Source organism: Chlorocebus sabaeus, chromosome 10 (assembly GCF_047675955.1).
Source record: "Chlorocebus sabaeus isolate Y175 chromosome 10, mChlSab1.0.hap1, whole genome shotgun sequence".
Classification (NCBI taxonomy): Eukaryota; Metazoa; Chordata; class Mammalia; order Primates; family Cercopithecidae; genus Chlorocebus; species Chlorocebus sabaeus.
In genome coordinates this window covers 47,871,198-47,898,421 of record NC_132913.1, presented here as the reverse complement: position 1 = coordinate 47,898,421, position 27,224 = coordinate 47,871,198, and positions in this window count along the sequence as shown.

Genomic DNA, 27,224 nt, shown 5'->3' with positions numbered 1-27,224 from the left:
GTCCAATGATTATACGCATTTAGGGGAGAAAAGGACCTTGACTACATTAGGAAAACTGTCAGGAAAATAAATTAGTTGTATTAGATACAGATATAGATAACATAGATATAGATAACATAGTCACATATATACATTGAAAAATGTATATATGTGCTATCTATAACAAATTCACATTGAAGAGAAAAACAAGATACATTAAAAGCAAAATGATGGAGAAAGATACACCATGCAAACCACTAATCAAAAGAAAGCTGGAATAGTTACATTAATTTCAGTCTAAGTAGATTTCAGAGCAAGGAAGATTATCAGGGATAAAGAAGGACACAACATAATGGTAAACAAAACAATTCTCCCAGAAGACATGAAAATCTTAAATATTTACTTAACAACAGATCTTCATAAAACATGAAGCAAAAACCTGATATATCTAAAAAGAGAAATAGGCACACCCACAATTGCAGTTGGAGACTTCAACACCTTTCTCTTGGGAACTGATAGAACAAATCAGCAGGAAATCAGTAAGACTGTATACAACCTGAACAGTGCAATCAACCAACTTGGTGCAGTTAATATGTAGAGAGCACTTCACCCAACAAACAACAGAACTCATATTCTTCTCAAGTACATATAGACATTCCTAAGACACACCATTATTCTCAGCTATAACAAAAGCTTAACACATTGAAAATAATAGAAATCATATAATGAATATCTTCTGACCACAACAAAATTAAACCAGAACACAATAACAGAAAGGTATCTGGAAATTTTCCAAATGTTTGGAAATTAAATAAAACACTTCTAAATAACATGAGTTCAAGAGAAACCTCAAAGGAAATTTTTTAAATTTTTGAACCAAATAAAAATACAAGTATCAAAATTTAGGGGGATATAGCTAAGCAGTGCCTAGAGGAAAATTTGTAGCATTAAATGCATATGTTGGAATGTAAAAATATTTAAATTGATAGCCTAGGCTTCAAACTTAAGAAACTAGAAAGAATAACAAGTTAAATCTAAACCAAACAGAAAGAAGAAAATAATAAATATTCACGCAGAAATAAATGGAATTCCCCCCCTAAAATCAGGAACAAGTCAAGGATGTTCATTCTCGCAATTTCTATTCAACTTTGTACCAGAGGAAGAGTCAGGGCAATTAGGTAAGGAAATGAAACAAAACATATCTAGATTAGAAGGGAGGAAATACAACTATTTCTATCTGCAGATGACGTAATATTGTATAAAGAAAATCCTAAGGAATCCACTACAAAACTATTAGAACTAATAAATGAGCTCATCAAAGTTGTGGGATATAAGAACAATATACAAAAAGCTACTGTATTTATGCACTAGCTATGAAAACTCAGAATATAAAACTAAGAAAAATATTACATTTATAATAGCATCAAAAAGAATAAAATGGAGGCTGGGTATAGTGGCTCATGCCTGTAATCTCAGCACTTTGGAAGGCCAAGGTGGGAGGATTGCTTGAGCTCAGGAGTTTGAGATGGGCCTGGGCAACATGGTGAGACACCATCTCTACAAAATAACACAAAAATTAGTCAGCTGTGATGCCATGTACCTGTCGTCCCAGCTACTTGGGATGCTGAGACTGAAAGATCTCTTGAACCCAGGAGGTTGAGGCTGCAGTGAGCTATGATCATACCACTGCACTCCAGCCTGGACAACAGAGTGAAACCCTATCTCAAAATTAAAAAATTAATTAATTAATTAATAATAAATAAATAAAATAAAATAGAAATAAATTTAACAAAGAAATATAAAGCATTGCTGAATGTTATTTGAGAAAATATAAGTGGAAGACACTCCAAGTTCATGGATAAGAAGATTTAATATTATTAAGATGATAATATGCCCCAAACTAATCTACAGATTCCATGCAATTCATATCAAATTTTCAACTAGGCTTTTGCAAATATAGACAGGCTGATCTTGAAAATCATATGGAAACTCAGAACCTGGAATAGCCAAAAACAATCTGGAAAAGAATAAATAAAATTGGAGAACTCTGATTTTCCAATTTCCAAATGTTATACAAAGCCACAGTAATCAAAACTGAATGACACTGACACAAGTATAGTGAATTGATTTTCATCAAGAGTGCCAAGACAATTCAATGGTGAAAGAATAGTCTTTTCAACAAATGATACTGGGACAACTGAATAGTCATATGCAAAAGATAAAGTTGAGTCCCTTCTTCATATTATACACAAAAATTAATTCAAAATAGATCATATCTAACATCACACCTAGAGGAACTAGAAAAATAAGAATAAACTAACCAAAAAGCTAGCAGAAAAAACAAGTAAAATTAAAAGAGAGTTGAACAAAACTGATACCACAATTCTTAGAAGAAATTATCAAAACCAAAAGTTTGTTCTTTGAGAGGATAAACAAAATTCATAGACTACTAGCTAGATTAACAAAGAAAAGAGGACAGAAGATCCAAATAAGCACAATCAGAAGCAACAAAGGTAACATCACAACCAATCCCACAGAAATACAAAAGATCCTCAGAGACTCTCATAAACACCTCTATGTACACAAATTAGACTATCTAGAGGAAATACGTTTCTGGAAACATATAACCTTCCAAGGTTGAACCAGAAAGAAACTGACCAGATCAATATCAAGTTCTGAAATTGAATCAATAAAAAACTTACCAACCCAAAAAAGCCCCAGACCAGATGAATTCACATCCAAATTCTACCTGACATACAAAGAAGAGCTGGTACCAATCCTAATGAAATTACTCCAAAAAAACGAGGAGGAGGGACTCCTCCCTAACTCATTCTATGAAGCTAGCATTATCCTGATACCAAAACACAGCAAAGACACAATGAAAAATGAAAACTGCAGGCCAATATCCCTAATGATCACAGATGTAAAAATCCTCAGAAAAATATTGGCAAGCTGAGTCTGGCAGCATATCAAAAAGTAAATTCATGGCCGGGCGTGGTGGCTCACACCTGTAATCCCAGCACTTTGGGAGGCTGAGGCCGGCAGATCACGAGGTCAGGAGATCGAGACCATCCTGGTTAACACAGTGAAACCCCATCTCTACTAAAAAAAATACAAAACAGCCATGCGTGGTGGTGGGCGCCTGTAGTCCCAGCTACTTGGGAGGTTGAGGCAGGAGAATGATGAACCCGGGAGGTGGAGCTTGCAGTAAGCCAAGATTGCACCACTGCACTCCAGCCTGGGCGACTGAGTGAGACTCCACCTCAAAAAAATAAAAAAAGTAAATTCACCACAATCAAGTAGGCTTCATCTCTGGGATGCAACGATGGTTCAACATATGAAAATCAATAAATGTGATTCACCACATAAACAGAATTAAAAACAAAAATTTTATGACATAGAAAAAGCTTTCAATAAAATGCAACATAACCTCATGACAAAAACTCTCAACAACTTGGCATCGAAGGCACATGTCTCAAAATAATAAGAGCTATCTATGACAAACCCACAGTCAACATCATGCTGAAAGGGCAAAAGCTGGAAGCATTTCCCTTGAGAACTGGAACAAGCCAAGTATGTCCACTCTCACCACTCCTATTCTATGTAGTACTAAAAGTCCTAGTCAGAGCAATCAGGCAAGAGAAATAAATAAAAGGCATCCAAATAGGAAAAGAGGAAGTCAAGTTAACTCTCTACACTGATGATACGATTCCATACCTATTAGTTAATAGGCTTGCTCCTAAAAGTAAAAAACAAACAAACAAACAAAATGATTCTATCCCTAGAAAACCCTAAGAACTCTGTCAAAAGGTTCCTGAAACTGATCAATGACTTTGGTAAAGTTTTAGGATACAAAAATCAATGTACAAAAATCAGTAGAATTTCTATACAGCAATAATGTTCAAAGTGAGAGCTAAATAAAAAATGCAATCCTATTTACAATAGCCACAAAAAAATAAAATACCTAGGAATACCTCTTAACCAAGCAGGTGAATGATCTCTATAGGAGAACTATGAAATACTACTGAAAGAAATCACAGGTGACACAAACAAATGGAATAAACTTCCATGCTCCTGGATTGGAAGAACCAATGTTCAGATGGCCATACTGCCCAAAGCAAACCACAGATTCAATGCTATTCCTATCAATTTACCAACATCATTTTTCACAGAATTAGGAAAAACTATTATAAAATTCATAGGAAACCAAAAAAAGAGTGTGAATAGCCAATGCAATCCTAAGCAAAAAGAACAAAGTTAGAGGCATCACATTTCTCAACTTCAAACTATACTACAAGGCTACAGTAACCAAAACAGCATGGTATCTGTACAAAAACAGACACATAAACCAATGGAACAGAATAGAGAATCCAGAAATAAAGCTGCACAGCTGCAGCCTTACCTTTGACAAAGTGTGCAAGAATTAGCAGTGAGAAAAGGACTCCCTATTCAATAAATGTTTCTGGGATAGCTGGCTAGGCATATGCAGAAAAATGAAACTCGACCCCTACTTTTTACCATATACAAAACTTAACTCCAGGTTGATTAAAGGCTTAAATGTAGGACTTCAAACTGTAAAAATCCTAGAAGAAACTCTAGGAAATACCATTCTGGACATCAGCCTTGGGAAATAATTTATAACTAAGTCCTTAAAAGCAACTGCAACACAAACAAAAACTGACAATTGAGAACTAATTAAAGAGCTTCTGTACAGCAAAAGAAACTATGAATAGAGTACACTGACAACCTACAGAACAGAAGAAAAGTATTCACAAACTATGCATCTGACAAAGGTTTAATATCCACCATCTATAAGGAACTTAATTCAACAAGCAAAAACCAAATAACCCCATTCAAAAGTAGGCAGCACACATGAACAGACACTTCTTTAAAGAAGACATATAAGTGGCCAACAAACATATAAAAAAAATGCTCGACATCACTCATCATTAGAGAAATGCAAATCAAAACCACGATGAAATACTATCTCACACCTGTCAGAATGGCTATTATGAAAAAGTCAAAAAATAACAGGCAAGACAGTGAGAAAAAGAGAACACATATATACTGTTGGTAGGAATGTAAATCAGTTTAACACTTTGGAAGGCAGTTTAGAGATTTCTCAAAGAACATAAAACAGAACTACCATTTGACCCAACAATCCCATTACTGGATGTATACCCAAAGGAAAATAAATTCAAAAAGATACATGCAATCGTATGTTCTACCAAAAAGACAGTGCTATTCACAATAGCAAAGACATATAATCAACCTAGGGGCTCATCAACAGTGGATTAGATAAAATGTGGCATATATCCACCATGGAATACTACACAGCCATCAAAAAGAATGAAATTGAGTTCTTTGGGGCAACATGAATGCAGCTGGAGGCCATTATGCCAAGTGAATTTACTCAGGAACAGAAAACCATATACCATATATTGTAACTTGTAAGTGGAGCTAAGCATTGGGTACACATAGACATAAAAATGGAAACAATAGGCACTGAGGACTACTAGAATGGGAAGAGAGGCAGAAGGGCAAGGGCTGAAAAAGTACCTACTGGGTGTTGTACTCACTGCCTGGATGAAGGGATCATTTGTACTCCAAACTTCAGCACCATGCAATATACCCATGTAACAAACCTGCATGTGTAACCTCTGAATCTAAGACAGAAGTTGAAATTATAAAAAAAAAAAAGACAAGAAATGAATTTTAGCTTTAAAAAATGCATCATACACCTAAATATAAGGGCTAAAACCATAAAATTATTAAAGTATGAGAATAAGGGTGGCTACAGTTAACAATATTGCATTTTATATTCCAAAATCGCCAGAAGAAGGGATGTTGAATGTTTTCACCATAAAGAAATGATTAGTGTATAAGATTATGGTCATGTTAAATACTCTGCTTTGGTTCTCACACACTGTTTAAATGTATCAAAACTGCATGCCATAAATGTGTACAATTATTATGTGTCAATAAAAAACAAAGGAGAAAAGAAAGCATGGGAGTACATCTTCGTGACTATGGATAAGGTAAATCTTCTTAGATATGACACTGAAAGCATAAGAAACAAAAAATAAAATGGGTAAATTGAACTTGATTAAAATTTAAACTTTTGTACATGAAAGGATACTTTTAAGAACGTGAAATGGCAACCCACAGAAAAGGATAAACTAATATGCAGATCAGATTAGGGTCTAGTATCCAGAATATATAAAAAGAACTCTTACAGTTCAATAATAAAACACAAATAGCCCAATTTAAAAATTAGCAAAGGACTTGATAAATATTTTTCCAAAGAAGATATACTAATAGCCAACTTGAAGCTTTTTTACCAGCTGATTCTCAATAGTTTGTCTTTCTTCCTCTCTTGCTTCCACATTGCCCTGGCTACACCCCAAAAGGGGACATCACAAGAAATTGTACTCTTTGAAATCTGAAGTACTTTAATCCCAATGTTTCATCACTAACTGTGACTACTTCATTGCGTTTTCAATCTCCTGAGCCCTCTCATCTCTTTTTTCCAGTCTATCGATGCTTCTCCTGCATACACACATAAGTACACATACAAAGGAATGATGCTGGGTATTATATCCCTAGTGATGGACAAATAAACAAGGTGACAATGATGACAATGATTCTGATAAATGTATACCAGTAAGTGATCAAAGGCCTCCCTGGAGTAAACTCCATCCCCCTGGGTGGGAATGTACTTCACCCCCTTTCCAAAATCAACAGAACCTGATCAAAGCAAAAGGATATGTTATGCCTCAAGTAACCTCCTAGTAACTGATGGCTTTGCCAGTGTTATTGTTCTAAGCCCAATCACTTCAAATAAAATTATCATGCCACATTCTGAGACCTAAAGCATTTCCTTTCTCTACTAACTTTGTCTCCTTTTCTCCCTCACCCTCACTTGAAAACCTTTCTTCCTTTCTTAGAGTTCCCCCCACCACCTGTGTCTTCATCTTGGCTAGGAACGCACGCTGGTCCCTCTGAGGGAAATGTCCATTTAGCAGCCCTTGTTTCTCCATGTGTTTTTGGTCTCCATAGGCTGCTCCTATGACTTCTCTATGCCTGCTCTCTAGACAGCTGATACTTATCGGCAGTGAAAACCTGCCCCAATGTGATAAAAATAATTTTTGTCTGTTTGGCAGCAGGTTACACCCAAGGAAGTGCACAGAAAGCTGCTAAGAGGTATATATTCCCAGGGTTACCTGGCTAACGATGAGGGAACAAAAGATCAAATGAATTGGATAAATGTAGTAGAGAGAGAGAGGCTCAATGTATGATAAATTGTAAAAGATGCAGGTTTTGAAAAAAATGGACCAACTTTAAAAAAGAAGATTTTAAAAGTTGTTTAGATTTGTTAACTGGCATCTTTAAAACACACACACACACACATAAAACAAAACATTTCTTGAATTTCCTGCTAAAAAGTTTAAATCATTACAGTTCTATTTTGTTAATTTTTGCAATACTTAAACAAAAAACGGCATAAAAAGCCCCACCTTAGAAGACCCTGTTCAGAACTGTTTTCTCTGTGCCTCTCGAGTTCACACCAATTGGTGTCCTCTTTCTGCAGGGGTCTTGTATCTGTTCTGAACCACATCATTATGTAAATGCTCTGAAGTATGAGGTAGGAGTGGTTCCCTGGCAGTGGTCTATGTTTGCATGCCCATAATGATTCTAGAAAACATCTGGGCCATATGGTGCTCAAGTCCTGGATGCCAATTTGGATGCACTGAAAGACAGAAGTAGAGATGCCAAGCAGGAACCAGGGTAAGAGCAGGTGAAGTTTCTTAGGTGCTTCTCTTGCTGGGGGGACCTCAAACCTACCAGACCACCCAGCATTGCAAAACCCTTCCTGGCAGGGCTGCAGTCTGGAAGTGCAATTCCACACCTCACCCTAACCCAGGTCTGAACTACCACCCAGGGGGCAGGGGTCAAAGCTTCCCATTCATACCCACATTCTCTGATGTGCAATCTTAGCTTCAGCCTCCGTGTTGTCATTCAATTCAGAGAAAGCCTTTCAACGAGGCCACAAAGGTCACAGAGACGACTCAAGCTCTGGGGAAGGCGGAGTTTCCCATTTCCTGACTTAACATCTGCCACTCAGTTTGAGGCTCTCTTTCTTCCTCTTAGCTTTAAAGAAGAAAAATTATTGAATAGCCCAGGGCTAGGGGTAGCAAAAAAATCTCATTACTTCTTCTCTGCTGTCTTCTCTCAGAATGCATTTCCTAGTCAATATTCTTGCAACAAATCATTTTTAATTTGAAAGTCACACTCATCCATAAAAATGTACACAAATATTAGGAGGCTAGGCAGGGAATTGCTGTGCTCAGCATATTGTAAATACAGGAACTGTTTCCCTAATGCAAGAGGAATAAATTATCAATTTATCTTTCCATGGCTGTCTCATCTGGTTATAAATGATAGCAGAGCTTTAACTAAATATAAATATTGAAGTTCATTAAACAACTAAGATTTCATCCAAAAACAAAAAAACAAAACAGTGGAAAACTGAGACTTATGTCACATCTAAGCAAATGAAAATAGGGTAAAAATTGGTTTAAAGAAAATAATATTTAAATGTTGCTTGGAAGTTGATTTAAAACACAAAGTAAACCTAAAGACTTGAATAAAGATGAAAATGACCTTTAAATTACTTTTACTTTATTACAAATGGAATTAAAACTAGTTATTGGCCCAGTACAATGGCTCATGCCTGTAATCCCACCACTTTGGGAGACAGGCAGGCAGATCTACTGAGGTCAGGAGTTCGAGACTAGCCTGGCTAACATGGTAAAACTCCGTTTCTACTAAAACACAGAAAAAAAAAAATTAGCTGAGCCTGGTGGCACACACCTGTAATCCCAGCTACTTGGGAGGCTGAGGCAGGAGAATTGCATAAACCTAGGAGGCAGAGGTGGCAGTGAGCTGAGATCACGCCATTGCACTCCAGCTTGGGCAACAAGAGTGAAAAATTCCGTCTCAGAAAAACTAGTTATTTACTTGCAAATAATTGCTGAGATTCTATGAAGTTTAATTCTGAAAGTAATATTTGTATGTTGCTTATCATAGACTAAATGAGGAAGAATGAAAGTTATTTTTGTGTTTTTCCATGGACTTAGGGAACACAGCCTGAGAGATACTCCATGAGTGAGTTCAAGTAAAGGAGGATCAGTGTTTTACATTTCTGAATATGAATGTGGGTGTGAGTGTATGTAAGTGTATGCATTTATGCAAGGGGTAGGTGTACATGAATAAAACACTTTAAGATTTTATTTTATTTACTTCTGTATAGTTTGAATTTTTGGTAAAATGAAAAATAATTAATATAACATCTCTGCAAATCATTTGAGAATTGGGAAAACACAGTAGTCATTATCTCTTCCTCCCCTAATTTTAACCATAAGCCAGTGAAGACCCAGATGAAGCCACTGGTTCTCATTCAATCTGCAATGTAGAACTCAGGCAGCCTCTTCATGATGCTATTTTCATGGTGCAGTCTTCTCAGGGCCTTCCTATTTTTTGTTTGTTACCACTTAACATTTTAATTTTTTAAATAAAAAAGTATAAGAGGAAAACCAAGTAGAATCTATATGAGAGAAAACCCATTTCTGCACGCTTGTTGTAAACTGTAGATCCTTTGCCCTCAGGTGAACATGTCAGTGATCAAGCTTTCATGGAATCAACAAAGTTCACTTCAGAAAGACTCACATTTTAATTTACTTTGAACATCTTAAAGATGCTCCACATGTATACAAAGAAGTACCTATTATTCTTTTATGCTTATGAGAAATCTTTTATTCTTATGAAAAACACGACTTTTGTGTAAAAAGTTTGTTATCTTTTGCTAATAAAGAAGTCCTTTATTAAAAACTTTTTGTCAAAAAGAAAGAAAGAAGGAAAGAAGGAAGGAAAAGAAGGAAAAGAAAAGAAAAGAAAAAAGAGAAGAAAGAAAATGCCAAGTGGGTTATTTACTCTAGGCCTTTACGGGAGGCTACAAAACCAACCAGTAAGTATCAATTCCAGTTAGTGGTGGGGGAAAACTGAAGCATCAGAGACAGAAAAGCAGTTCTGCGTGTCAAGTACGAGGGATGAAGCAAGACTATCAATAGGCAAACAAGTCAAGAGGTTGCACAATGAATGCAGGCCTCAGCTTTGGGAAAGAGAATGGGAGTCCCAATATTGTGTGGCTTTCGCTATGTGGCAAAGAGGGTTCAGAATATTTATACATCCTCCTTGAAGCCTCTGGAGGATTCAAGGACAAAAAGCAGAAAACATTCACCCCAGAACTTTCTTTACATCATCTCCATTGATTGCACATAACACATACTGCCCTAGTCTTTGACTATTTTGTGTATTGGTTAAATAACATTTGCTCTGTAGATTGTCTTCCCCAATTAGATTATAAGCAATTTTTAAATAAAGGCTATATTTTACACAATGCAACCATCAGGATGCCTAATAAAGCTGTTTAATAATAGGCACTTATAGTATTTCTTTATAAATTACCAAATAAATTAATAGCAGGACTTTTGCAAGATACTATTTAATCGATTATCCACCCAAAATCCAATCATATATTTATTGTGCACCTATTATGTGTAAACTATTGGCATAGATGCAGGGGATAAAGAAATAAACCATGGAAAGAAAAGAATTTCACCCTATGTGAGGCAGTCAAGCAAACACATCCTTATGATATCATATGACTAGTGCCATACCGAGAAGGAGTGAAAGCTGAAAACAGAGTAACCAAGCTCTTCGTGGAAAGTCTAGATGGGGTTATCAGGGAAGGCTTCACAGAAGAGGTGACTTTTTTCCCCTGAGTTTGAAGGCTAAATTAGGAGCCTTTTAGGATGAGGTGCGAAAGTGTGTAAAACAACTCTTTAAGCGTATCTCCACCCCAGAGTTCTTGGGTTTAAAATGGTGAAGGATGATGCTGGAAAATAGGCATGGACCAGAGTGGGAAGAGGCTTAGATGCCACAATAAGAAGTTAATCATCATCTCATGAGGCAACCATTCCTAGACTCTTGGATTTTACAGACCAGTAAATTTCAAAGACATTTTAAGATGGCCAAGTTTTTATGTTGCCAAATTAAATCATTTTTTCAAACATACATTTGCAAACATCATTTCATTTTAGAACACGATTTTTAAAAAATACCAGAAAGTAGGAAGGACATAAGTGCCAGGAAAAAACAGTCCCTTAAAAGGAGTCAATTTATTTCTATGAAGAGAAAAACCCAACAATTTTTTTTAAGTTTTGATACATTGAAACTTTTATCACAGAATGGTTCTCATTCCATGAACCTGAATCTGAGAACTTCGGATGTAGCCAATGAGGAACCAATAAAAAATATCAAGTAAGAGAATTACAGAAACTTTTTTCTCCAAATAAAAATAACTCACATTCCATTTGGAACATTAGCTATGTGTTTCACAAATATTTCTATTTTATATAATTGTCTATTTCATTGTCTTAACGATATGGAGACCAGGATGTCAAAGGAGCATTAAGCATGTGGTGACAGCTATATTGAGGGCAGCAAATCCAAGGGAGTTCAGATGTGGGCTTCACATTCCACATACACTGCTAAATTTCCTTGTGGAGGCAGAGTAAAGTAATCCAGAAAGTCACGTCACACTCCTCAGAAAATGCTATACTTAAACCACCCGGAAAATATTTGAAAATATAAAATTCTAAATACTTCTGAGACATAAATCTGGATCATTTTGCTCAGAGATCAATTTGATGTGTTTATTGGTTTGTTCATTTTTGCCCTTTTAACTCCAGAGGAGCCCAAGTAGCTACACTTCAAGGGATCTTGCATTTTTATGATGAATAGTGACATATAACCCAAAATCAGAGAAATGCAAAGTGATAGATGAAATTCTAAAGCTCTACAAGTTCAGTCCACTTGGAATTCACATCAAAATGTACAGAGGCATATCCCAGGCTCATGCTGAAACTGCTAAATTGGGCAGTAAATCTAATGAGAGTTCAGCACATGAATTCTCTGGTATTTCCTGTCTTTAATTTGTCTGGAAATACTTCAAGGATAGCTTTTCTCATATTTCAGAACATGCTCTTGTAAAATGTGGACACACAGAAGATATTTGGTTTGTATTAATAAAGTTGGTTGAAATTTGGCTCAAGATTAGTTGTTATATTATTGACACCAATTAATACATCCCCTAACCAAAGAAAAATCTTCACAAATAGCAAAAAACTATTTTGCAAGGCAACGTAAGTTATTCTTTAATTTAAAAAAATACGATTTACAAACCCAAAGTTATACCATATGGCAGAAATTCATAAAGGCAGAAATAACATCATTTTTAGCTGGATGAACAAAACTTTTTTCCCAAAGCCATCAAACTCTTCACATTTAATATACAATGCTTTTTTTTTTTTTTTTTTTTTTTTTTTAAATCATTCCCCTACTCCCATTTTCCCTTTCTCTTTTTGGGTAGCTCAAATGTCAAAATTCATTGACTCTGCAATCTATACCTGGTGCCCTCAAAATGATATATGCACATTTTTCTTAATCCAATGGTTTATTTCTTTGAGGGGAAGTATCTGTAATCTACAAGCATATAAGGAGAGGCATGACATAAGAAAAGAACAACAAAGAACTTACTGAAGCATTCGCATTGATAAGGTACTTGACTAATTGATAAGCCTTTACCCCCATGTTTTTTTTCAAACTCTGTTGGTTTACAACCTGGGATTTGGTAAATGGTTCTAGTTAATTTAGTGGCTGTCCTGTATAAACCTTATGCCAGCCTCTTGGCAAATAGTAAATTCGAGCTTCTCAGGGAAATAAACATCTAGTGGACTTCATACATGGGTAGTTTCATGTTTTGTGGAATCTAAAGCTTATACAATAATTTGGAGATCCACCTTTAGGAAAAAGAATATAAAATTACAAACACAAAACTAGGCACAAATTAGGTGCATTTTAGAATGAGAAAGGGAATCACAAGAAATTTTCAGTCTTGGAGATTTCTTCTGAGATCTCCCATCAGAAATGCTTAATAAAATGCTTTCCAGATTGCAACCTGACTTTCCCTGCCCACTTAGAATGCAACCAGCAGCTCCCACAAAACTAGGGCTGCTGCAAGTGAGCAGCAGTTTATCTTATGAAAAAGTCTTCAAGAATAAAGTAAGACTTTTGCAATTCTTACTGACTTTTACAAGCCTTTGAATGGGGCTGAGTCAAACTACTTGAAATTAGAAGACTGATGTTAGGTTGGGTGTGGTGGCTCATGCCTATAATCCCAGGACTTTGGGAGCTGATTTGGGAGAACTGGTTGAGGCCAGGAGTTCAAGACCAGCCTGGCCAACATAGGGAAACCCTCATCTCCACACACACAAATAATAATAATAATAATAATATTAATTTTTTTAAAAAACCTGGCATTGATGTCTCTTTAGAATTTTATGAGAGTACTACCTAGCATAAGAGAAAAGGATGGTGGTAGGAAAGATCTCTTGACTGGGCAGTTTATAATTGTCGAACAATTAAAACAAAGACAGATTTTGCCTTTTCTCCCAATCTGATAACCATTTTTCATTACTTATCCAGCTATCAAGGGCCAACCTTCCTTAAACCAACCAACCTTAAAAAGATTAGAAAATCAACAATTCCCTTACACATAATTAATGTAATTTTAATATGAGAATCTAGGGATGACTTTAATTTAAAAAAAGAAAACCAGTCCTACTATGTAAATATTACCACAAAGAAGGACCTTGATGATTTGAATACCTAAAGTCAACCATTCTGCAACCAAATTAATAAATTTTTATGATTCGCTCCAACTTGTAACTTGTTTATGGCTAATTATTTTCACATGACAAATCTCTCCATCTGGTAACTTTGAGTTATATTTTGCAAATAATTACTTCAGAAGATATACCAAGAAGTGACAGGGATATAAAAACACAGTCTAGATGACTAGTACATACAAATGACTGTAGCTTTGGAAAAAAGCATCAGATTTTGGAATTGTGTTTGTTCATTTGTTTGCACTTTGGTGTCAGTTTAAAATTGATTTTGATGAAGTGAGTCCAGTCCTGCCAGTGTGAGTCCCTTGGCCTTGTAGGTATCCATGCATTCAAGCACATATCCTTGTGAAATCCTTAATTTTCACAGCAAGAGGCCTACCTATCTCCACAATGCACACACACACATCCCCACACACCAAAGGTTGGCAAACGGTTAAAGAGTATGATTTTCTACTTATTCTACATCCCCAAAAACTGTTCCCTCTCAAGCAAACTGGGACAGTGGCTTACCATACTTACATGAAAACAAACATCTTGTAAAATAAGTCCTCACTCCTGCTAAACCTCGAGAATACAGATTGGGACTGGGTTCTTAACCTGGAACTTTCAAACACTTAACTCTGTAACTCCTTTAAATGGTTGGTAAAATGTGGTGTGTATATGCAGTTTTCTGCTCAGAGGTCTGCAGTTTCCATAAGATTTTTAATGTAGTTCACCTAGAAAACAGTAGAGGAAGCCTAGCTATGAAGGATTGCCTGAAAGATGTGTGGTCCATTTATTTGTCTGAATACCCTAATTGTTTTCTTCACTACACTTTGGATGAGACCATCAGTTACTAGAATTACCCAGAGACATTTGCTGCTATAGGGATACTGACAAGAACATTGTTTTTCATGCTGTAAAAAACAATGGAAACAAATATCTGTCTTGTCTTGCCATCAAAATTCATTTTCTTTTTCTGGGTAAGTATGATTTTTTCTTATGGACAAATAACTGACCACATCTGTCCCCTCTTATTATCCTCTAGACATCTTATAAATGAGTACCTGACCTGCCCATAGAGAGCATATAGCACTTCACAGTACATACTTTTAGTACACGCTGTAGATAGATTCCTGGTTTTGCTTTATGTTCCTGCCTATGTTTTTCTTTTGTTTCATATTTCTCACTGACTGTTATTCTATCTGTTAGGCATTAGGTTTAGTTGTAAGCATGACATACTCCTCAGATGGGGGCTTAAAAAGTAGAGTCTTATTTTGTTCACATAACTGGAGAGGAGACTTTCTCCTCCACGATTGTCTTATGCTCTCAAGATGGTGGTTCTACTCCAGCACTGAATCCCCTATTCCAGGGATGAAGAGAAGACACACAGACATCAAAAGACATGTGCCATTTCTGCTTATTTTCATTAGCCAGAACTTTATCATATGACCAACCCCAGCTGGAAGGGACACTGGGAAATGTAATTTTTTTGCTGGGCCTATTATCACCTGGACAAAATCAGGGGTTGATTGACAGAAAGAGGAGGAAAATTACAACCTACAGTGACCACCAAAATTATCTTCTGGAACTTTGTTATCTTTATAAGCTACTTTGAGTCTTTTTAGGAGGGTGTCATAATAACAAATACATCAGATTACAATGGGCTACTGCAAAAAGCTCGCAAGTGGTTTCTGATATGATGTAATTACAACTCAAACATGTGAAGTATAATTCCTGACTAACCTGGGCTCTAATTGAAAATCTCAAAGTTGTTCCATGGTGAGAATTTGGGGTACTCAAGCAAAATTGAAGTAGACTGACAAAGAGATCCACTCCTCATTCCCACCGAATATCTGCCTTATGCCAGGCACTATGCTGGGTTCAGGGACTTTGAAAATTAACCAGGTTGTTAATTCCTAGCCCGAAGAAGCTGAGTTAAGTATAAGCAACATAGAACAGACCCACAATTGTGATAGTGTGATAAGTACATATCCATGGCACCAATGGGAGCCTGGAGAAGAGGCTGTAACTTGCCTGGGGTGGGAAGGGCAGAGGAGACCTTCTGGAGGAGAGAACACTTGACCTTGAGGATGAGTTGGGATTATCACATGGATGTGATGAAAAGGGGATTTATAGCCTGATGTATGTAAGTGGAGAGGTTGCAAATAGCCCTGAAATATGCCTGAGATGGCAAGCAAGAGATAATATTAAAGAGTTCCAGACTGCAAAAGGCATGTACACTGAGCTAAGGAGTATGGATTTTATATTCCAGACAATGGAAAACGTAGCAAAAGCTTTTTCTCATATGGAGAAGAATCATGTCCATATACATGAGTATTAAAAAGGCTACCTTGGCAGCTGTGTACTGCATGTATTGGAGACAGGAAGAAATGTCGGGAGGCTACTGTAATGATCCAGGCAAGAGAAACTGAAAGACTGAGCCAGGGCAGTATCTCTGGAGGTAGAGGAAAGGGGAGAGCTGTTTTGAAAGCTGTTAGGATTAGAAACTTGTCAGGGCATGATGACTGATCACGTGGAGCAGGTGACTGTTACTAGAAGTTTAGTAACCCTATACTCAGAATTATTATGTTCTAAATGAGGCTTTTGAGTCATAGGTTAATATCATTTACCAGAAGAGAGGATACAGGGTAAAGAGCTGGGGGCAAGGAGGCTGGGGAGGAAATTTCAGGAGAGGGGTACTGAAAAGTGGAGAGAAGATTTCCATTTTTGACATATTGGAAATAACTCTGCAACACCCATGTGAAGTTGCCTAGAGGTAGTCAGAATTCCATTTCCTTCTAACTTCTCCAGGAATCTCCTGCAGCAATTATCCCCTCTCCCATCTTTATTTTCAACTTTACCTCCTCTGGGATCTCCTTCCCTATAGCCTGCCATGTTCCTCATGTGACTCCCATCCCCATCTCCACCTCCACCTCAACCACTTCCCACCTTCATTCTCTGAGCTCCAGCCACACTGTACTTCCTATTGGTTCCGGGTATGTGCCATGCTCTTTCCTACCCCGTGGCCTTTGCATTGCTTTCACACTCTGCCTAAATGCTCTCTTTATTCTACTTCCGTCCTTTCACCTAGCTAACTCCTATCCACCCCTACCCAAACCCATAGGCCACCTTTGTTTTACATTCCCAGAGCACCTGATATTTCATGTCATTTTTGTCTGATTATAATGTTTTACTTAATTATTTATAATTACTTGTTTAATGCCTGTCCTTCATGATGGACTTCTGCTCCATAAGGGTAAGGGCCTTCCCTTGCACAGAGCTTAGCTAAAGCACTCAGTAGACATTTGCTGACTGATGATACACAAGTTTTTATCATCTTAAAAATGAAAACAGCAGGGCAGAGCAAGCTGGCCAAATAGAAGCCTACACCGTTCATTTCCCTTACAGGAACAACCAAATTTTAACAACCACACACACAAAAAAGCACCATCATACAACAAAAAGTCAGGTAAGCTATAACAGTACCCAGTTTTAGTTTCATATTGCTGAAAGAGCATTGAAGTGGGTAGGAAACAGTCTTGAACCACCAACGCCACCCCTCCACAATCAACTGGCATCAGCCAGTGGCACAGAGAGTCTGTGCATTTGGGGGAGGGAGAGTGCAGTGACTGGTGGACTGCACATTGAACTCACTGCTGCCCTGTCACAGTAGAGAGTAAAGCCGTGCTGGGCTCAGCTGAAGCCTACACATGGAGGGAGCATTTTGACCAGACCTAGCCGGAGGAGAATCACCATCCCAGGGGACAGAACTTGAGCTTCTCAGAAGGCCTTGCCAGCATGGGCGAAAGGGCTCTGGGGTCCTAGGTAAAGTTGAAAAAGAACTGTAATTGCTATCAACTCCTAGTGCTGGGCTGGGCTTAGAGCCAGTGGACTAGGGTGGCACCTGACCTAGAAAGACAACAGATAGAACAGGTAAAGGAGTGTTTGAACCACCCCTCCCCCAACCCCAGGCAGTGTTGCTGGGAGCAACAGAAGTGACTTCTTCCTTCTGCTTAAAGAGAAGAAAGTGAAGAGTAAAGAGGACTTTGTCCTGCATCTTGAATACCAGCTCAGCCACAGTAGCACAGCTATAAGTGCCTACATCAAAAAAGAAGAAAAACTTCAAACAAATGACCTAACAATGCATCTTAAAGAATTAGAAAAGCAAGAGCAAACCAAACCCAAAATTAGTAGAAGGAATAAGAATCAGAGCAGAAATAAATGAAATGAAGAAAACTATACAAAATACCAACAAAACAAAACAAAAATGGTTTTTTGAAAACATAAATAAAACTGAAAAATTTTTAGCCAAGCTAACCAAGAAAAAAACAGAGAAGATCCAAATAAATAAAATCAAAGATGAAAAGAAGCATTACAACTGATACTGCAGAAATTCAAAGGATCATTAGTGGCTACTATGAGCAACTATATACCAATAAATTGGAAATCTAGAGGATATGGATAAATTCCTAGACACATCCAACCTACCAAGATTGAACCACTAAGAAATCCAAAACCTTAACAGACCAGTAACAACAAGATAGAAACTGTAATAAAAACTCTCCCAGTAAAGGAAAGCCTAGAACCCAATGACTTCACCGCTGAACTCTACCAAACATAAAAGAAAAATTAATACTAATCCTACTCAAACTATTGCAAAAAATAGAGGAGGAAATACTTTCAAATTCATTCTTTAAGGCCAGTATCACCCTGATACCAAAACCAGACAAAGACACATGAAAGAAAAACTACAGGCCGATATCTCTGATGAATATTGACGCAAAACCCCTCAACAAAATAGTAGCAAACTGGTCTACGTTAAAAAATCACTTATCACAACTAAGTGGGATTTTACCCAGGGATACAAAGATGGTTCAACATATGCAAATCAATTTTTGTGATACATCACATCAACAGAATGAAGGACAAAAACCATATGATCATTTCAATTGATGCTGAAAAAGTATTTGAGGCCAGAGGCGATGGCTCACATTCAAAAATCAAATCAAAATGGATTGGACTTAAAGCTAAGACCTCAAACTATGAAACTACTACAAGAAAACATTGAGGAAACTCTCCAGTACACGGGTCTGCACAAAAATTTCTTGAGTAATACCCCACAAGCACAGGCAGTCCAAAGCAAAGGTGGGCAAATGGGATCATATCAAGTTAAAAAGCTTCTGCACAGTGAAGCAAACAATCAGCAAAGTGAAAAGACAACCCACAAAATGGGAGAAAATATTTGCAAACTATCATTTGACAGGGATTAATAACCAGAATATATAAGCTTAAACAACTCCACAGGAAAAAAAAAATTTAATAATCCGATTAAAGAATGGGCAAGAGATTTGAATAGACATTTCTCAAATGAAGACATGCAAATAGACATATAAAAAGGTGTTCAACATCATTGATAATCAGAGAAATGCAAATCAAAATTACAATGAGATATTGTATCACCTCAGTTACAATGACTTTTTTTTTTTGAGACAGAGTCTCACTCCATCATCCAGAAAGGAGTGCAATGGTGTGATCTAGTGTGCTCACTGCAACCTCTGCCTCCTGGGTTCAAGTGATTCTCATGCCTTAGCCTCCCAAATAGCTGGAGTTACAGGCACACACCACCACACCCCACTAATTTTTGTATTTTTAGTAGAGATGGGGGTTTTGCTATGTTGGCCAGGTTGGTTTCAAACTCCTGACCTCAAGTGATCCACCCACCTCAGCCTCTCAAACTGCTGGGATTACAGGTGTAAGCCACTACACCAGGCTAAAATGACTTTTATCCAAAAGATAGGCAATAACAAGTGCTGGAGAGCATGTAGAGAAAAGAGAACCCTTGTACACTGTCAGTGGGAATGTAAATTAGTACACTATGAAGAACAGTTTGGAGGTCCCTCAAAAAAACCTAAAAATATAGCTACCATATAATCCAGCGATCCCAGTGTTGAGTATATACCCAAAAGAAAGGAAAACAGTATACTAAAGAAATATCTGCACTCTCATGTTTGTTGCAGCCCTGTTGACAATAGCCAAGATTTGGAAGCAACCTAAGTGTCCATCAATGGATAAATGGATAAAGAAAATTTGGTACATATACACATGGAGCACTATTCAGCAATAAAAAACAATGAGATCTTGTCATTTGCAACACGAATGGAACTGAAAGTCCTTATGTTAAGTGAAATAAGTTAGACACAGAAAGACAAACTTTGCATATTCTCACTTATTTGTGGGAGCTAAAAAGTCAAAATACTTGAACTCATGGAGATAGAGAGAAGAAGGATGGTTACCAGAGGCTGAGAAGGGTTGTAGGGGTGGGGGTTGACAGGAAGTGGAGATAGTAAATGGGTACAAAAAAAAAGTAGAAAGTATGAATAAGACCTAGTATTTGATAGCACAACAGGGTGACTATAGTCAATAATTATTTAACTGTACATTTAAAAATAACTGAAAGAGTAGAATTGGATTGTTTGTAACAAAAAGGATAAATGTTTGAGGGGTTGGATACCCCATTTTCCATGATGTGATTATTATGCATTGCATGCCTATATCAAAGTATCTCGTGAATCCCATAAATATATACCTACTGTATACCCACAAAAATATTTTTAAAAATTTTTAAAATTTTATGAGAATAATCACCCAACCCAACATTCACCTTTAGTCTCTGCCATGTATTTCTCCTCTGTCTACCATCACATATCTTAAAGATGTTCTCATGCAGATTGGGAGATGGGCAGAGAAGGCAAGCATAGACCAGGCAAAGATGGCATGAAAGAGGCCTGAATACTCCCCTAAACACAAAGGGTCCTATATTCACTATTTTCATAGTATCTTCTACCACTTATCCTTTTCCTGGACCCTGTCCCTCCGCCTCCCACCTCCACTGATAATTGCTTCTCCATTCGTTCACTGTCTTTGTTTTTGACTATCTAACAAATGCCAGGTTCTGTCCTTAGTCCCCTTAGCTTTTCCTTGTAGCACTGAACTAATCTTACTAGTAATCAAGTCACAATTTGGGGTGCCACCAAAATCCCCCATGATGCCCCTGTATGGACATGTATTTCACAGGAAGAGGAAATTCCACTTCTTTCTGTGAAATACAGGTCCATACAGTGGGATTGTGGGGGATGAGATGAAAAAGGTCCAACTTAGATGTAGATAAGTTTGGAGGGTAGAGGCTTAGGAGTTTGCCTGGTGGCCTCTACTTCTTGGTGAGGAAGATAGGAGGTTTTCTGGGACTGAGGGTGGCATATGTGAAATAATGAGAAGAGAGGTAAACATGTGGAGTAGAGACTGAGAATTGGAGAAGCACCCAGCCAAGAGTGTGTACTATATTGTCAAAGTACTACATTGTCAAGCACTGAGGAGTGGGGGCCATCACAGAACTGGGAGAGTCTCTCTAGAAGTTTCCATGAGCCACTTTGGCTTAGTTCAGAAAGTCATATTGGCTGGATCTGCCCAGGGCTGGAGATTTGTATGACGGGTTTCATGGGAAAACAAGGGGGAAAGGGAAATGACAGTGCTGGGGAGAAGATAGGTGAAGACACAGAATGTAGAACCTGAGCTACAGAGGGAGAAAGAGGAGCCAGGAAGGCGCTAGTAGGCTGGGAAAAAAATTAGTGATCAAAGAGTGCCTAATTCCTAGCAACTGAAGGGCTACTCTTGAAGGATTTATCTCCATAAAGAAAGAAAAAGGAAGAGGTAGCCAATTCTCTTCCTTTTCTGACTTCAGCTTGCTTTCTCTTTGTTTTTGCATGTCCTCCTCTTACACCAGAATCATATGAACAATTGCACCATGAGTGCTAGCTTTGGAGTTACACAAATCTGGCTCCTCTATTTACCATATGATCTTCGGCAACTAGTAAAAGGTGATAAAAATAGTACTTCATTCATAAGGTTGGTGTTAGAATTAAGTGAGTCTACACATACAAAGGTCAGCAAAGTACCTGGTACATAGTAAATGCTCAATAAAACTTAGTTCTTATTATCACTAACATCTGGGGAAATTAATATTTGCTGAGGATTAATTTCTGAACAGGAAAAGTTTCAGGTAATATTTCCATTATAAGTTATAAATTCTAATAAGGATTTTCCACCCTGGGAGCATATCCTTTGCTGAATTGGCAGAATACTTGAATTGGTGTGACTCATTTCAGTAGTCTAGGTCTGATTGCAAAATGCCCACCTGGGCTTTTATTTCAACCTTGGACTACAGAAAGCTTGAGATTCACAAACTTTTGGAGAAACAGACAACTTTATTCTGAAAGCATACTTCCTTGCCTGGGAGGGACAATGTACACTCCTCACTTATCAAATTAATGTCCTCGGATTTATGGTATCACTTCAGTGTGCCTTAAGTTGGAATTTAGGGTGGATAATAACTTTCTTGAGCTGTTTTTGCCAATCACTGGAACCAAGCAACTTCTGAATTTGCTGTATCAGAATGGCACTCTATTCAGTTGTCATTCTTTGTAATCCTGTGAGAAGGAAGGCAATTACCAGGGTGCTTACCAGGTTGTGTTTGGGAGTCAAACAGAGGTAATGTCTAATTCTGGCTATGCTTCTTACTGGCTTGTGATTTAAAACAATCTCTGTAGGCCTCAGGGTACTCATCTCTAAAATGGGATAGTAAGAGTGCCTATCTCATAGATTTGTGATGACTATCAAGAACTATATTATACAAGAAAAAAATGTATACGTACAGCACAGTCAGCACTCAGAAAATGTTAGCTAATTACAAATGTTTATTATTTTTTCATCAGTCTAACTCAGTTGTTTTATCCACCTAAGTAAAAGAGCAGCTGAAAAAAACAAAACTAATTGAGTTACGGGGTCAGTCCTACCAAAAAGAAGTATGGCTGCCTTAGCCCTCAAACTAAAGACTTCAGTAGCCTCAAATGATTTAATCACTTTAAATACGTAAGAGTAAATTATCAAAATGGAAAATTTATTTTTCAAAATAGTGTATGAACAAAATGTGAGATTGTCAATCTATCTGACATTTCATGGATCAGGTGGTGCCATTTCCATGAGTGGGTTCAGCAGTCTTTGCTGTGATTGTGGTGGCTGCCACTATGGTTGGTAGTGTTTTATGCTTGCACTACCATCTTTAGAGAGACAGTACAAGGATCAGGGGGCTGGGTACAAATCCAGAGAACAAGCCAACCCTGTCTCTGCATCTGTGGCCAAAATGCTTTTATGGGTCATTTCAGTTCAGCTAAGATTTCTCAGTCTCTGCTGACCAGGACTAAAGAGGATAACACTGATAGAGAAGCCATTCAATAGTTCTTCCCAAGCAGAGCAAGAGATTTACAACCCATCTTTCCAGCTTGGACCTTGGAAATGATCCAAATTTAAAATATGAAAAGGATATCCCAAGCAGCAGGAGTTGTTGCTTAAGAGCTCTCAAGGATGGGTTCTTCTGCCTTAACTTGACTCTCTCAAAGATTGAACTACTTTCCTGTGTTCTTTCCTCAAGTAGAGACAGATGGCAGAAATATAGGCAGGCATCATGGAGAGTGAGGGGTACACAGCACATCATAATGACAGTCCATCCTTTATATTTTATACTCTTAGAAACCTCAAATCATAGTGCATTTTCATCATGTGCTTCCACATATGCTTCTCTTGATTTCGTAAAAATGATTTTAATTTTTAATTATCTTAATATTAGAAATCAACAACATTATATTCATCAACTCTAAAAGTATGCTCTTTGAAAATGACATGCAAATTATACTTACTGGCACTGGCAAAAGGGTCATTTTCAAAAAAATAGCACTATAGATCTCACCTAACTAGATTCCATGTACTGTTGTAAACAGGCAATATTAATTTTTCAGTTAGTCTAAATAGCTGCTCAACTTCCCTAGAGGTAAATTTACAAGTGGGATTTTATGGATCAAATCATATTTGATGCAACAGTAAAAAAAAAAAAAAAAAAAAAAAAAAAAAAAAAAAGTTATTCTAAGAATCTGTCACTATCTCCACTAAATAAAATATTTATGTAGCCTGGTTTCTGCAGAGCACAGTTTTTTTCATTGATGGCTGCTGCATGTTACGCCAAGGTCAGTAATACTCTGAGACTACTCAACACAGACAAAAGTTCTATTCATCACGCACATTTCATTCTATGGATTTAATTTCACATTTACGTTAGTTTGCCATAACTTAACAACAGAAATCCACACAAAAATTACCAACTAAGACTTCGAAAATGCTTCAGTTTATAAGCTGATATTTTCCAAACACAGGCAAAGGGAGTCCTTTTGCTGACGCCACAAAATCTAACCATGCCTATTACAAGATTCAGGAAAGTTCCAAACTCAAAGCACAGAGAGAAACAATCTACATGAATTCAGAACACTTTCTATGCACCTCCCACCTCTGAAAAATGAGGCCTCTCGAGGTCGAGGAGGAACACCTACCTGACTAGTAATAGGCTATCACTTGCCCTGTGTAAATTACACTTTTGCAAACCTGCAAGTGAGGCTGATAGCTGACAGAGAGGGGGTTTCACAGTCTTCCTCCAGAAAACTCACTGGAGTTTTTAACAAGCTTTACTAGAAAGATTCTTCTTTGAATCTAAACTAAATCTTTGAGACACAGACCCCTCCTTTATCTTTTTCCTCTTAGGTTTGCTTTAGCTTAGAAAATAATTCCTACTGTTTCTACTGCTATCAGGAGGGTGTGGTAAGCAGACCAGAAAGTGGACCCAACATCTCTGCTCAGAATGCAGCTGTTCATACTACAAGGGTCATGCTTATCATTTACAAATGTTTTTGTAAGAGAAATTTTTGAAAGATACACACATATAAAAATACATACTTGCCTGCACACACATGCAGACTCTAATTCTTACAAATAAATGGTTTACACTTTTTTTGTGTGTTCTAATTCAATCACTGGCCACATATGTGGCAGATGGTTCCATCTGAATGTGGTTGTAAAATATCTCCCATTCCGCATGCTCTTCTGCAAGTGTCTTTGCCACTCCCTCATCAAGAAGTGAAATCTCATTACTCTCTCTTGAATCTGGCTGGCCCCGGTGAGCTGATAGCCTACAGGATGAGGCAGAAGTCATGCCAAATGACTTCCACAGGTTGACCAGAAAAGGTCATGCAATGTCCATCTGACTCTCTTGAAATGCTGACCCTCCAGACAGGGTCAGCATATTGGTGACTAATGAAAGCCTCTTTTGGGGTGTCCCTCTTAGAACACAGCCACCATGCTGGGAAAAACCAAAGCCACATGGTGAGGCCACACATAGTTTGCAATCAGTAGTCCTAGCTTAGCCCACCGTTTGAGTTCTCCCAACCCAGAAGCCAGAATATGGAGAGAAGCCTCCAGATGATTCTAGACCCAGCTGATCCAGTAACCTCCAACCATTCAAGTTTTCCCAGCTGACATCCCAGACATTGTGACACACAGACAAGAAATTCCCACCTAATTCCTGACCAGAAAAAAAATCTATGGGCACGTTAATATGATTATTGTTTCATACCTCTAAAATGTTTGCTACTTAGCAATAAGTAACTAGAATAGAATACATATGTGCTTTTTCTTAGCTATAATCATAGAATGTGTGATTTTATAACCTTTGCTTTTTTCCACTCAGGCTTTTATTAATCGCCAATATGCTTATTGTCATCTAAAGGACAGTTTAAATAACATGGAAAGAGTACAGGCTTTAGAGTCACAAAGTCCTGGTATCTGGATATCTCAGGCAGCTGAGAGATAACTACTTATTTGTTCCAAGTTTCCGTTTCTTCATCTATCATTGGTAATACTAACATTTACCTGTTGGGATTGTTGGGAGGATCAAATGAGATAAATCACATGATGCTTGACACATAGCAGATTTCTGGAAATGGCTTCCTTTTCCTGTGTAGGCTTCATACCTATCACGTTATTGGTGTTATAATTACTTTAAAAATACAAAACTTTTGCCAACTTCTAATTAACTAGCAGAATGGCATAAAAATAAAAACTTAATATTTTTTGAAAATGAAATCTCAGGTCTTTCCCCCCAATGTAAGCCAATAACTTAACATCCTACATTACATACGTGCTTTTTATTTCCCCCCAGTGTTAACATATGAAAGATTCTAGAAACCTGATTGGTATCTGGTGAATGCCATACAAGTGTTTAGCTTTTGTTATCACTTTCTACTTATTTCTATGGAGCTGTATTCTATTGGCTTCTGACTAGTGTTCAACTTTACTAAAGTAATTTTGAAGTTGGAGTTTCTAGGCAAAAATGTTTCCATAAGTGATCTCACTCTATTCAGCCTTTTAATGTCATGGCACTCTTTTAGTCCTGTTAAATATAAAACAAGGTAACTCATCACATAGCCCCAAGCTCTGACTGTGGAACCACTTGCCTCTTACAACCTCCATGATGGTACAGAAGTCTGAGAATACAATCTGTGTTTTCAAATCTATTTTGTAAGCTAGATTATTAATGAAAGTGAATTGCCAAGTCTAGAACTTAACCATCAGTAGTACTGTATTTCAGATAATTCATTCCTATGTAGGTAAATTATTCAGGAAGGAAAATGCCCCATAGCCTGACAATGTCCCAAAGAATAAGCCTCCACGATCTCTGATGGTTACATATCCCAATGTTTCATACCTAGAAACTCCTAGGAAAAAGTGTTTCCTAATTTTTAACCTAAATTCCTCCTGCTACAGATAAAGTTTATTCTCTCCTTAAGTCATTCATACAGACAAGTTTCGCAAAAGTGGCATCCTCCAAATATCACTGCAACTTCTTGGGACCCTGAACTGCCCCCATAGCATTTTATTTATGAGACATGTAGGAAGCTGGCTTTCAAACTTTAAATCATTTATATGTTCCTCCAAGTGGACAATGAACTAATAGTAATAGTTCTTTAATGTATTCCATATATCACTTAGATGAGTATCTGTTAAAAGAAATCTGTCAGATTAACCCATCCTAAAGTTCGTCATGCCAAAATTTTGGTGGTGATTCATCAATATATTTTTTCTGGGGACTTAAAAATGAAATTTTAAGATAACACTTCTCAATATATTTTGTAGATGTGAAAATTAAACATTCTTTTATGCTCTTCAGAGTTATCTCTCAGAATAATACAGTAATACCTTCCCAACACTCTTACTCCTCTCAAATTCTAAAAAGTGATAGCAGCTGCATATGTAATGATTTCAATGAATTCCTGTGGATATTTATCATATCCAATTTATTTTGAAATTCATCATCAGTTAATTCCTCATCCCTATTCATTCTCCAGATTCTCTGTTCCTTGTCAATGCTGATCTCCTGGGTTAAGTAAAAAATGAATGCACAATGCCCAAGCTTCTAGTTGTTTATGTGTGACCTTACTTTTTACCCAAGTTTATCTTTTATATTCATCCTTATCTTGAATGTGTACATGTACATGTGCAGTTACACATGTATGCATG